At 40.0% G+C, this 16,931-nt stretch overlaps 1 pseudogene; it reads left to right on the top strand.

Annotated features, from left to right (window-relative positions):
• Positions 1–1,762: 1,762 nt before the first annotated feature.
• Positions 1,763–2,654, top strand: LOC109674692 (flotillin-2-like; annotated as a pseudogene).
• The last annotated feature ends 14,277 nt before the right edge of the window (positions 2,655–16,931 follow it).

Below are 16,931 nucleotides of genomic sequence, written 5' to 3' on the forward strand. Positions count from 1 at the left end.
CAACTGAGAATCTTTATAACTCTTACTATGACAAGCATCAAAAAATTGATGGTAATTTCAAGATGATCTGAAAAAGAAAAAAAAAATAACAGTAGTTCTAAGGGGTAGATATGAGATAAATTTCTGACTTTGAGGTTGGATTTTTACTATGCTCTCTCCACCAGCAGGTTTACAGAACTTCAATTTAAATTTACTAACTATCTACTATGTTAACTTAAAATTCCAAACCCCAAAAACCACAAAATTGAAGAAATATTTGCAAAAGACATACTTGAGAAAGGACTGCTATTCAAAAATATACAGAACTCTTAAACTTCTACAATAAAATGAACCAGATTAAAAAAATAGGCAGAAGACCACTGAACTGATACCTGACCAAGGGAGATAAGCACATGACAAATTAGCATATGAAAATGAAAATATGTCACGTCATTAAGGAAATCAATACTATATACTTAATAGAACAACCAAAATTCAAAGCATAGATCACATCAAAGGCTAGTGAGGATATAGAATGAGAGGAATTCTCATTCATTGCTAGTGGGAATGTTAGACGGAACAGCCACTTTGGAAGAGTTTGATTGTTTCTTACAAAACTAAACACTCTTACCATAGAATCTAGCAATCATGCTCCTTAGTATCTACCAAAAGTAGTTGAAAATATGTCCACACAAAACCTATGGAGATCTTTATAGTAGCTTTATTCACAACTGCCCAAACTTGGGAGCAACCAAGATGTCTTTTAGTAGGTGACTGGATAAACAAAGTGTGATTCATCCCTACAATGGACTATTAATCGGCGTTAAAAAGAAATGAGCTATCAAGTCATAAAGACGTGGAGGAAGCTTACATGCATATTACTAGTGAAAGAAGTCACTATATGATTCCACCTATAACATTCATGGAAAAGAAAAATGACTAGAAGTTGCCAAGGGTTGAGGGGCAGGGAAGGAGGAGGAAGGGCAAGGGAATTATCAGGGAACTGAGACTACTTTGTAGGATATATGATGGTAGATACAAGTCATTCAACATATGAAAAGCCATAGGACATACAGCACCAAGAATGCTAAAAGTGGTGGAGGCTGTCTGTGAATGAAGGTAAAGGATATACAGGAATTCTGTATTTTCTGCTTAATTTTGCTGTGAACATAAAACTGCTCTTAAAGAAAAAGTCTATTAAAAATCTTTTTGAAAATTAACAGAGTAGTTTGTGATAACACAGATTTGACTATCCTTGCTGGAAATCTTGTGGACTAGCAGTGTTTTGGATTTTTTCTGATTTTGGAATATTTGCATGTACACAATGAAATTCTTGGGGATGAGACCCAAGTCCAAATACAAAATCCATATATTTCACATACACCTTATACGTGTAGCCTAAAGGTCATTAAAAAATTTTTGTGTGTGTGCCTGTGTTTTGACTGCAATCTACCACAAGGGATCAGTTGTAAACTTTTCCGCTTGTGGGTCACAGTGGTGCTCGAAGTTTAAAATTTTGAAGCATTTTGGATTTTCAGATTAGAGATGCTCAATTTGTACCTTTAAGTAAGTTATGAGACTGAGTCAAGAGACTCTAAGGAGGATTGGGGTTTAGTGCAGACCATTTGCCTAGCATGCACAAGGCCCTGGGTTTGAGCCCCAGCACTTAAAAAAGAGGGGGGAGCAACAGATAAAGAAAACCAGGGGTGGCAGGATGGGCTGGGCGTCCCCCACTGCTACTGTCCAGGTCCGCGTGGCGAGGGCCTTCCCTCACACCAGCGCCATGGAAAATTACCACATGGTGGGGCCCAACGAGGCGCTGGCGGTTTCAGGGGGCTGCTGTGGTTCCATCTATAGACAGTACATGTTTGGCGGCTGGGCCTGAGTCTGGTGGCGTTTCCCCGAGGCTCAGAGGAGTCCCCTAGAGATTGCTGGCATTGCAGCTCAGCTGTGAGGACACAGAGATGCGGAGGCATAGCCTTAACCCTGGAGGGGCATCTGCGCTCCATCCTTGGGGCCCTGACTCTGGAGCAGGTTTCTCAGGACCGAGACCAGTTTGCCAAGCTGGTGTGGGAGGTGCCAGCCCCTGACATTGGCCACATGGGCATCGAGACCCTCAGCTTTACCATCAGGGGCGTGTATGACAAAATGGACTATCTAAGCTCCCTGGGCAAGACACAGACTGCCGTGGTCCAAAGAGATGGTGACACTAGCGAGGCTGAGGCTGAACAGGAAGCAGGCATCTCTGTGAAGCTGAGTGCAAGAAGGAAATGCTGGACGTGAAATGCATGCAGCACAAAGATTGTTGACTCCAAGGGAGCCTTTAAACCGCAAAAGTCAGCGTTCAGTGAGGAGGTCAGCGTCAAGTCTGCTGGGGCCCAGTTGGCCTATGAACTGCAAGGAGGCCCTGAGCAGCCGAAGACAGGGGAGGAAGAGATTGAGATTGAGGGTCATGCAGCGTAAGAAGCAGACAGCTGTAGAGGCTCAGGAAGTCCGTGCACTGACAAGGAACTCATTGTCACAGGGCACTGGCCTGCTGAGGCCGAGGCCACTGCATCCAGCAAACCGCTGAGGGAGAAAAGGTGAAGCAAGTCCTCTTGGCACAAGCAGAGGCTGTGCAGAAGATCTGCAAAATTGGGGGGCGGGCAGAGGCAGCAGTAATTGAGGCGACTTAAATTCATTGGGAATTTTATTTTTTACAAGTTCATTTACTAAGCTGAAGCTCATCTTAGTTAGATGAAGTTCATTTACTAAGCTTCAAGACTTCCCTTAATCATTAAGAATTTTACTACCATGCTAACACTACATTTGCTTGAAGAAAATAACTTTACAATTTTGAAATTTTGGTGTCACTTAAAGCTTTATTTACATAGTTCTTGGGAATATATTTCAGTTGTCCACCCTCTTCCAAGTGGACAACTTGGTGGACTTGGAAATACTATCAAATAGATTAATTTACAGGAAAAAGCACAAAACAGATAAAAACTTATTTAATTTAATATATACAGTAACATTAGTGGTTATTTTTACAGTTTTGTTTTGCAGAAAATCTACTGATATTTTACCGATAACATTTCAGAATAAAGTTGTTTTCAAGAGTAGATTTCCAGAGAATGAAGAATATAAAGGTTCAGTATATTTTATAGTGTCATTTGACAGCTTCTAAGTAGCTACATATCATTTTTTTCCAACTTTTTTTCAAATGTCTTGGATGCTGAAGAATCATGACTTTCACCACTACTGTACCGTTCATATAAAGTCTGTAATTTAAAAAGTTTGTTTTATAACTTTTTAGTTCATTGTATTATCTATCAGATTGAGTAAAGGTAACTTGGTATATTCCAAATATAATAAATTTCTCTTTTCTTATAATCAGAAAATTATCACACACTACTAGCTAAGAATTCTGAACGTTTAACTTGATATTATGAAATGCAGCTCAATACTCCCATAAGAGAAATACAATATATTATTAATAAACAGGTATCAAACCTTCAACATATCCTCAAGTCCCTCACTTTTCCTCAAATATCAAGCTATACTTAGCTAAATTCCCATAGGTAAAGCATACTAGTATGAAACTTAGTATATATTTTCAGATGATATGTAAACTAATGATCAGAGGACATGGAAAATTATAATTACGGGCTGGGGGCAAGGCTCAAGAGCTAAACCCAGCAAGCCTAGCAAGCGCATGGCCTTAAGTTCAGCTCCAGTACAACGCGCACATGCGCACACACACACACACACACACACACACACACACACATACCCCACACATGCATACACAAGATACACACACCACACAAACACCAGACACACACATAAACACAATGCACACACACAATACACATACACATACATACACACACCACATACACACACACATACACAAACACACACACACATGCATACACCACACACACACGTACATACATACACCACACATGCATACACAAACACATACACACACCACACACATACAGACAATGCACACACCACACACAAGACACACATACATACACCACACACACCACACACACAGCACACATACACACATACCACACACAATCACACACCACACATACACATACATACACACACACCACACACACAACCTAAACACATACCACAGTACACACACACCACACACATACACAAACACACATGGCACATACGCACACCACAGACACACCCACACATATGCACACACAAATACATACCTACACACATACACACACGACACAGAAGCACATACACACACTACACCCACCACACACATGTATGCATACATACACACCCACCACACACACAATCTACACACAGCACATACATACAATACACACACCACCTACATACAGACACACCCACCAAACACATACACACACACACCACACACATACACACACCACATACACATACACACAATACACACACAACACACATACACCACACACACATAAACATAAACGCACAGCACACAGACATACACACAATACACACCACACCTACACACAATACACAAACACCACCTACAGACATATACTCACTACACACCACACACACATACAGACACCACACACATTCATACACACAATACACACCCCCACACATACATACACACAATACACCCCCCACATACATACTCACATACCACACACACATAGAACCACACCACACACATGCACACAACACACACATACTCACATACACCACACACCACACACACCACATGCATACACCACACACACCACACACATACCCACACCCCCACAGAAACATACACCCCACACCCTTTCACACACTACACACTAATACAACACACATACAACACACACATATACACACCACACACACATACAAATAATACACACACACCACCTACTCACATACACCCAGCACACATACACACACATGTACACACACAATACACAGACACCTACACATATACACAAACACCACACACGCACATACATACACACAATATACCTGCCACACACAAAACACACACACATACACACAATACACACACGCTGCACATACACACAATACACACACACAAATACCTACACACAATACCCCCCACACACCACACACACAAACACACACAAAACACCCACCACACACATACATACACACAATACAAACACCACACACACAGTACACACCACACAAATAAACACAATACACACAAACACAGAAATACACACACCACACACATACACACAATGCACACACCACTCCCACTACACACTACACACACATACCCACCGTCCCACACATACACTCCACACACTTACACACTACACACTCACACAACACACACGCAAACAGTACGCACACACCATCTACACGCATACACCACACACATACACACAGATATACACACAATATACCCACCACACACACACAAACACAAACCACACACTCATACAAACACTACACCCACATACATACACACAATACACACAGAGCGCACATACACACCATATATACAACACACACAGACATACACAGACATACACACACAATGCACCCGCCACACACACTACACAAACACATACATACACACAATACACACACACCACACACACTACACACACACCACCTACACACATACCCACACACCCACACCCCACACACACATCCATAATACACACACATACAAACAATACACACACCACCTAAACACATACACACACATACACACACATGTACACACACAATACACATGCACCTACACACAAAATACACACAGCACACTCACATACATACAACATACCCACCACACACATACACAAACCACACACGCTTACAAACAGTACACCCACACACATACACACAGTACACCCACCACACACACATACACACAAAAACCACAGACACATACAAAACACACACACACACATTCGCACAATACACTCACGCTGCACATACACACAATACACAAAAGCACACACACATACCTACACACAATACCCCCACACACAACACACACATACGCAGAAAATACACACACCACACGCACACATACACACACCACACACACTACACACACAACACACAAACATGCATGCATGTACATACACACACCACACACATACACACAATACACGCACACACAAATACACACACCATACACAGACCACACACTACACACACCACACACACACATACCCACACACACATACACACCACACACTTACATACACTACACACAACACACACATACACACACATGTACACACACAATACAGATGCACCTACGCCCAAAATACACACACACCACACACTCACATACATACACACAATATACCCACCACACACACATACACAAACACACATAAACCACACACACACAAACAATATGCCCACATACATGCACACAATACACACATGCTGCACATACACACAGTACACACAAACACACACAACCCTACACACAATATCACCCACACAGATACACACACACCACACACATACACACACAATACACCCACCACATACACACCACACACATACATACACACATCACACACACAATACACAGCACACATAAACACAATACACACAGATGCACACAAATACACACACCACACACATAATGCACGCACCACTCACACACTACCCACACTACACACACACATACACACTCCCCCCAAATACACGCCCCCACACACTACCCACTCACACAACACACATACAACACACACATACTGACACCACACACACATACACACATGTACACACACAATACACACACTCCTACACACAAAATACACACACGCACACACCACACACATATACACATACATGTACACACACAATACCCATGCACCTACACACAAAATACACACACCACACTCACATACAAAGACACAATATACCCATCACACACATACAGAAACACACAAACCACACACACAAACAATACACCCACACACATACACACAATACACACACGCCACACATACACACATTACACTCAAACACACACACACACACACACCTTTACACAATACCCACTCACACACATACACACACACCACACATACATACACACCACACATACATGCATACACACATACACACACATACACAAAATACACCCTCCCACACACATACACACAATACACTCACCACACACTACACACACACAATGCACACGCACCACTTACAAACACAATACACACACCACACATACATACTCATACCACAGACACACCCATACACAAACACCAAACAGAAACACATACACACACTACAAACCACACGTACACACACCACACACACACAATACACATACACACACGACACACACAAATATACATAGAAATGATTAGTACATACACACCACACACATTACACACACACGCATACACCACACACGCATGCAATCAATACACACAATCACACATACACACACCATCTACACACAATACACACACCACACACACAGACATACACACACACCACCTACAGACACACAATACACACACAATACATACACACACATACACACATACACGTACATACAAACATCTATACACACACCACACACACATGTATACACAAACATGCAGACACACATACACACACCACACAAATATATACACACAATACAACCCCCACATACACACACACACCAAACGCACCCCACCCTGCACATACATACACACAATACACACACCACACATGCAGACATACACACAATACACACACCACACACATACACACAATACACCCTCCACACACACACACACCACAGACACACATACAAACAATACACACAATACACCCACAAAGATACTCACACATATACACACAGCCCACACACATACACCACAGACACACCCATACATACACACAGTACACACATACACACACCATCTACACACAATACACACACCACACACACAGACATACACACCCACCACACACTCACACACAATACACCCACTGCACACACATTACACACACACACGCATACACCACACACACATACAGTCAATACACACACACCACCTACACACATACACACACCACACACACATACACACAATACATTCTCAACTTCACACAAAATACACACACACAACACACACATACATACATGCAATATACCCACCACACACACATACACACAATACACACATGCCACAAATACACATGCACACAAACACACACACCTACTCACAGTATCTCACACACACACATACACACCCACCACACACTCACACACAATACACCCACTGCACACACCAAACACATACATACATACACACAATACACACACCACACACAATACACACCACACACATAGACACAATTTACACACATACCCACACTCCCTACTCACATACACCCCACCACACACTACACACTCACAAAACCCAATTCAACACACACATACACACACCACACACACATAAACAAAATTCACGCTCCTCCTACACACATACACACACCCAACACATATTCAAACACATTTATACACACAACACACACACTTACGCACAAAATGCACATACACACACCACACACACATACACACACAATGCACACACCTATACAGAAAATACACATACCACTGGCACATACATACACACAATATACACACACCACATACACACAAATACACACACATATCTATACACAATACCCCCCCACATACACACATACACAAAATATACCCACCACACACCACACTCACACACCACACACATATACATACACAACACACACACATACATACACCAAACACACTACACACACACCACAGTCACCACAGATACACACCACACACAAAATACACACTGTATGCACACTACCCACACACATGCAGACACATACACAGATATACACACAATACACACATACACCAAACACATACATGTACACATTACACACATCCACACATATAAACACAATACACACCTTCACGCAGACACAATACACACAAACCACACACACCACACATAGACACACCACACACAATACACACAAGTCTCACTCACCACCTACACACATGCACATACTACACAGATATTCACACATACACACAATTCACATATACCCCCACACACAGTACACACAAATACACACAACACACATACATGTAAACAATACAAGCAGATTCATACATATACACACCATACACAATCCACACAATCCATACACCTACACACATACACACAGATATATACACATGCACACAATACACACACCATACACACCCCCACACATACACAAGTACAGCACACATACACACACCACACACATACATATATACAATACAACCACATTCATACATATACACAACATACACAATCCACACAATCCACCCACCTACACACATACACACAGATATACACACGTGCACACAATACACACACCACACACACCCCCACACATACACAAATACAGCACACATACACATACACCACACACATACATATACGCAAACATACACACACATAAACATGGATACACATACCACAAACACACCTACACACATACATACACACAACACACATACACACTACACACAGTACACACATACACACACTACACACACCTTCACACAAAATACAAACATACATACAACACACACACATACACACACATATACACACACAATACACATGCAACTACACATAAAATGCACACATACCACACACACATACATACGATATAACCACCACACAAATACACAAACACACACCAACCACACACATACAAACAACACACCCATACACATACACACAATACACACAAGCTGCACATACACACAATACACACAAACACACACAAAATACCTCACACACATACACACACCCCACAGAGACACACACTACTCACACAAGACAAACACACCACATGGTTACACACCACACACACAATACACACGAATCACCTGCAACCAACACACATGCACATACATGTACACAATACACACCACACACACAGAATACACACACCACACACATACACAAATGCCACACATACATACACACAATACACCCCCAACATACACACAAAACACACCCTACACACACATCTACATACACACAATACACACACCACACAAATATACACACGCTACACATACATACACACAACACACATACATGCATACACACATACATGCAGACATACACACACATACATAACACACCACACTCCAGACACACATACACACATTCACATACATACACGTACATACACACACTACACACCAAACAGAGTATACACACACCACCTACACAAATAAACACACCGCACTCACAATACACACCGACCACACCCATACAATACACACACCACACACACAACACACACACTACACAAACAGATAACACACACCACACATATAGACACAAATGCACACCCCCCAAACATACACACAGAAATATTACATACAAACCACACAGACACACCCAAACATACACACAACACATTCAAACACATACACACAATTCACACACCACACACACTACCTACACACATACACACACCCAATTAATATACACACACAAAATACACCCCCCCACATACACACAATACATGCCTCCACACACATGCACACAGCACAAATGCACACACTACACACACCACACACACATACACACATACATGACACACACACCAAACATACCGACACGCATACACACACCACACACACACACACAATACACCCCACCACATGCACACACACATACATACAAAACACACTCCACACACACACATACATACATACAATACACACACCACACATGCACATAAATACACGACACAGACACATACACACAATACACACACCACACACACTATACAGAAACACACCACACACATACATACACACAATACACACCACACACACACACTACACACACACAGCACACACATATACACACAATACACCAGCAGCACAGACATACACACAATATGCGCACCACACACATATACATACCGCACACATACACACATACACCATACAAACCACACACACATACATACTACACACACACCACCCACAAAATACACACACCAGACATACACACACCTACACACAAAATACACCGACTACACACACTACACACACACAGCACACACAATACACACACCTACTATACACATACACACAACCTCACACCCCACACATACACACACACCACACACACACACCACACACTGCAAACACACCACATACACACACATACACACACCACACACATACACACACCACACCACACACATACACACACCACACCACACACACCACACACACAAAATACACACTACACACACAACCTACACACACCCCGCACATACACTACACACTTACTACACACACACCCCACACACATCCCACATGTACACACCACACACACAATACACACAAACCACACACACACCACACACAAAGTACACACACAACACTCACCACACACATACACACACACCCCACACACCACACACATACATATGCACACAAAAACCACACACACCACACACAAAATACTCACACCAGACGTACATATACAGACATACACACACAATACACCCACCACACCCTGTACACACACATACATACACCACACTCATCACACACATACACACACCATACACAAAATACTACACACACACAACCCACACAGATACACACACCCCACACACCCCACCACAGACACACTACACACACACAATACACACACTGCACACATACACACTACATGTATACACACGCACTACCTGCACACAATACACACACAACATGCATGCACTTACATATACACAATACACACATTCCACACACACAATACACAAACCACACATATCCATACACCACACACAGACACACCCATATATACACACACAAATATATACATACACACATACACACCAGACATACATACACACACTACACATACACAGCACATACACATACACACATATACACCATACACAATCCACACATACCACACACACACAATACACACACCACCTACACACACATTGCACACGTACATACATGCTACACACACATACACACCACATGTACCCACATCACACACACAATACACATGCACCACCTACACACACAATACACACCACACACACTCATACAATACACCACACACACATAAAATACACACACAACACACACATACACAAATACACACCACAGATACATACATACACCACACACAGACGCACCCATACATACACACAAACACATACATACAATACACACACCACACACATACATACACACATACACACCACACAGACATACACATAATACACACAGTACACACACACCACCTGCCAACACATACACACACTACACACACACATACGCACACCACATGCACATGCACATCCACCACACATACACACAATACACTCCCTCACACACGAATACACAAACCACACACATACACACAATACACACATCACACACACACCATACACACATACATATACACAATGCACACACGACACACACACCACACACACAGTGTTCTCCGTTTCCCTATCTGCTTTTTCTCTGTAGCATACCTTTTAACATGCTCTTATATTTATTTGATTTGCTTTTGTCCCTCTACACACGAATGTGAGCTCCATGAAGATAGCAGTGTTTGATTTGCTCAGTGATCCTAGCCCTGGTATCCAGAATACAACAGAATAGTAGCTGAATGAATAAACTGCCTCCCTCAGCAATTGTGCTGTGGGTAACATGAAACAAAGGCTACTGGACTTATTTTAAGCTTTGCTATAGGTTTCTAAGTCAGCTAATAATGACTAGACTTATTGTGACTATCTTACTAATTTATTAAAAATAAGGAAGTGCCAGTAATCCTAGATATTTGGGAGGTGGAGATCAGGAGGATCAATGTTTGAGGCCATCCTGGGCAAAAAGTATGTGAGATGCATTTCAACCAATAAAACCTGGGCATGGTGGCATACGCCTGTCATCCCAGGTAGGTAGGAAGTGTAAATAGGATGATCTCAATCCAGACCAGCTCTGGCGAATAAATGTGAGACCCTATTCAAAAAATAAGTAAGGCAAAAAAGGGTGGGGATGTGATTTAAGTGATGGAGCACCTGCATAGCAAGCATAAGGGCCTGAGTTCACACCCCAGTACTGCCAAAATATAAATAAGTGTCTGCCTGATGGCATGTATCTATAATCTCAGTATTTAGAAGGCTGAGGCAGGAGGAGTGCAAGTTTGGGGCTAGTCTGGGTTATATGAGGCATGTAGACTGTATGGATAGTGGTAGAACATGTGCTTAGCATGTGTGCAATTTGGGTATAATCTCTAGCACCACAGAAAACCCAATGAATACAAAAAAAATAAATAAAGCCTGTACATTACCATGTAGAGCAATCTTCAATAAATATTTTATTTATACACTCCCTTTCTCCTCCTTATATCAAATTTCAGTCATGGGAATAAAGGAATCATTTTATTTAAATACCTGATTTAATTGCTTTTAGAGACATTCTTTGGTTAATATTTATTAGTTATTTTATTATGTTCCGTAACGTGAGGGTGTTGACACTTGTTACTTAGTGGCATGTTTTCAGAGATGAAGAATCATTTTAGTGGTGTTTTTTTCCCTTGTAGTATATTGAAGCTGTAAGCTTACTTAAGTCAAGGGCCAAGTGATAAAGCTATACTGGCCCATATTTTCTGAGTCCAATTAAATTATGATTCAACTTAATAATTATGGAGTTAAAAAACCAGCATGCCTTAGAAGAGGGTGAGTTTAGGCTGTTACCAACTTACACTGTATTTATTAAGAACATCTAGAATGGTCATGGAGCTCATGAACATGGTCAAGACACTGGTGTACCCAATCTATTTCTACTTTATTAATTCCCTGTGAAATTGACAGAGCATATTTCTGACACTAACTGGCCGCTGTCCTTGGGAGGCTGAGTCAGGATCATTTGAGCACAGGAGTTCAAGGTCAGGCAACATAATGAGACCCATCTCAAAAAAACCTCCAAAACCAAATAAACCAAAGTAATTGACATCTCTGTGGTGAGAAAATGAAGCCTACCCAGTCAAGACCATAGAGGTTATTTATTGCAAGAGTTTTGCCAAAATTAGGGATATTTGAGGGGTAATACATGCATACAAAAAGTTGAAAGTTTTCATTTACTGAAAAATTTTAGATCATACATATGTGTATTTCTATCTATAGTATCCTTCAAGTTTTTCTGATATATCCAACTTTAAATGTTTAAAAATGTCTATTCTGTCCTGAATGTTTTTAATGATGATAGCAAACATTTGCTATACTATGGACACACTGTAGAATACTGGGCAAATGTCAGTCATCTCTGTCATTTTTCAAACCCTGTGCAGTAGGTATTACTAACAGTATTTTATTTTTGAGAATTAAGAAACGTGTCCAAAGTTAGATTGCTGATGGAGTGAGCCGGAATTCAAATGCAGGTGCTTTCCTCTAGCCTTTTGTAAGTTTTGTATGTTTTATTTGTATGTGTGTATGTACTTGTGTAATATTATCTATAATCTTTAAATTTTACTGTTAGGCTACAAAGCTGTTTCACTGAATGAATATACTACCTCACATCTTATTAAACAGCATACACATAAAATTTAATCATTAGGTTTAGGGTTAGTAGTGTCGTATTGTACCACACAACAGTGCTTTCAATTCATTCAGCTTTGTGAGGCAATTTACCCTATACAAAATGGCTTTGTGCTGCTATTTTAAAATTCATTTTGTCCCTTTCATTGTTATTTTCTGCTATTACCCTACCACTGTTTTACATTCCATCTCCTAATTTTCCTGTGTCCAAATAAGCTCAACAATATTCATTTAGAGTTTTATACTTGAAGATGAAATGTAACTGAGTTGTACTTAAGGGTTTGTGATAGACCTTATTTATTAGTTTAGTTCTAACCCATGAGCCTCCCCCTTACTTCTTTCCTGTATCTGCTGGGTAGTCAAGGTTAAGTGACTTTTTGCTTCAATGTGTCAAAGGGTATAAATGTATTTGTATTTGAATTTATGAAGTCTTGAAGGAGCACTATTGTTCCATGTTTGGTGAAAGTTAGGCACATTCTGATGTTTTGTTCTTAGAAATTGACTGTTCATTATAGCCAGAACTATTTCACCTTGACACTAGAGATCCTGACAATGTAGTTATAAGAACATCTTGTTCTTGAAAATTGGACCTGTCCTTTTTTCCACAATCGAAATACACTGATAGCATATTATCTGTTACATGGATGAGCTTGTCAACATCAGGCACAGTGGGAAAACATCATCTATGAAGTGAATTTTCTGTTCATCACAGCCTTAGTCATCCTTAACATTTTTGAATGTGCTTTTCTGTATGTTAATTTTTCTGGTTAAGGCACCCAAAAGAGTATTATGAACATGTCAAATTTAAATTGTTTTTCTTTTGTGTTAACATAGAAAGTTTTGTGGTTTATATGTCTATGAGTTACTGAATTTCCATATGTGATTGGAAGTGGACTGTTATTCTTGTATCATGATTATTTTTTCCTTTTATATTCAAAGTAGACCCAGGATTTGTTTCAGAATTTTCTCAGCCTAAAATTCTGTCTAACAAGTTTAGAAGTATTGTGATAGTATACAGATAGTACATTCTAAACTTTCTTCTTTGTCATACTGTATAGGTATTTCAGGTATTGAATGAGAAGAAACAGATATATGCTATAAAGTATGTGAACTTAGAAGAAGCAGATAACCAAACTATCGATAGTTACCAGAATGAAATAGCATATTTAAATAAACTACAACAACACAGTGATAAGATCATCCAACTTTATGATTAGTAAGAATTCTTTTTTCAATTAAAAAAAAATTTTTTGCTATAGTTCTTCATGTAAGTGTTAAGTAAATCTTAATATAACCTAGCTATTTATTCTTTGGTTTGGTTTTAATTGCAGTGAAATCACCGACCAGTATATCTACATGGCAATGGAATGTGGAAATATTGACTTGAATAGTTGGCTTAAAAAGAAAAAAATCCATCAATCCATGGGAACGCAAGAGTTACTGGAAAAATATGTTGGAAGCAGTGCACACAATCCATCAACATGATATTAAAATCTCTTCCTGTGGGTAAAGTTATAATATTTGTTAAGGGCTATAGGCTTGGCTCAAGCAGTAAAGTTCTGCCTGGCCTGATTCTACAGTTTATGCTCCTGGGTTTAGTGTTGCTCAGTTTAAACAACCTTTTTTATATAAGTATGTGCTATGAATTTGCATACAAATTTATGTTAGTTGGGCATAGTGGCTCATGCTTGTTATCCTAGCACTGGAGAGGCTGAGGTGGAGCTACAAAGCAAGTTCAAGGTGAGCCTGGACTACATAGCAAGACTTTGTCTCAGAAAAACAACAAAAGAAGTTTATGGTTATGATTTTGAGTCTTGTATGTGCATAAGCTTAGAAGAATTTATTATTTGATCTCATTTGAAGTAATTATGAGTTTGTTGAAAGTGAAGCTCATCTCTTGATGAATAACTTATGAAAACTATAAAATGATGTTTTTCTTGTAAACATAATACAGTACTTTCACATTCATTGATATTTAATTATATTTGTATGATAATTATGACTTTAAATATCATTTTTATATTTTATATTAAAATAAAACAGCTTGTTTTTTCTTTTTCTTTTCCCTTTCTTAGATAAACCCCAAAAGTGATGTCTGGTCTTTAGGATGCATTTTGTATTATATGACTTATGGGAAAACACCATTTCAGCATAAAATTAATCAGATTTCTAAATTGCATGCCATAATAGATCCTAATCATGAAATTGAGTTTCCTGATATTCCAGAGAAAGATCTTCAAAATATATTAAAGGTAACATCAGTAGTACATGGATTGAAAGGAATGTTCTAGAAGAAATAGTTGAAACAATTGGAATTATGTAAC

The sequence above is a fragment of the Castor canadensis genome, chromosome 1 (assembly GCF_047511655.1).
Source record: "Castor canadensis chromosome 1, mCasCan1.hap1v2, whole genome shotgun sequence".
In the NCBI taxonomy this organism is placed as follows: domain Eukaryota; kingdom Metazoa; phylum Chordata; class Mammalia; order Rodentia; family Castoridae; genus Castor; species Castor canadensis.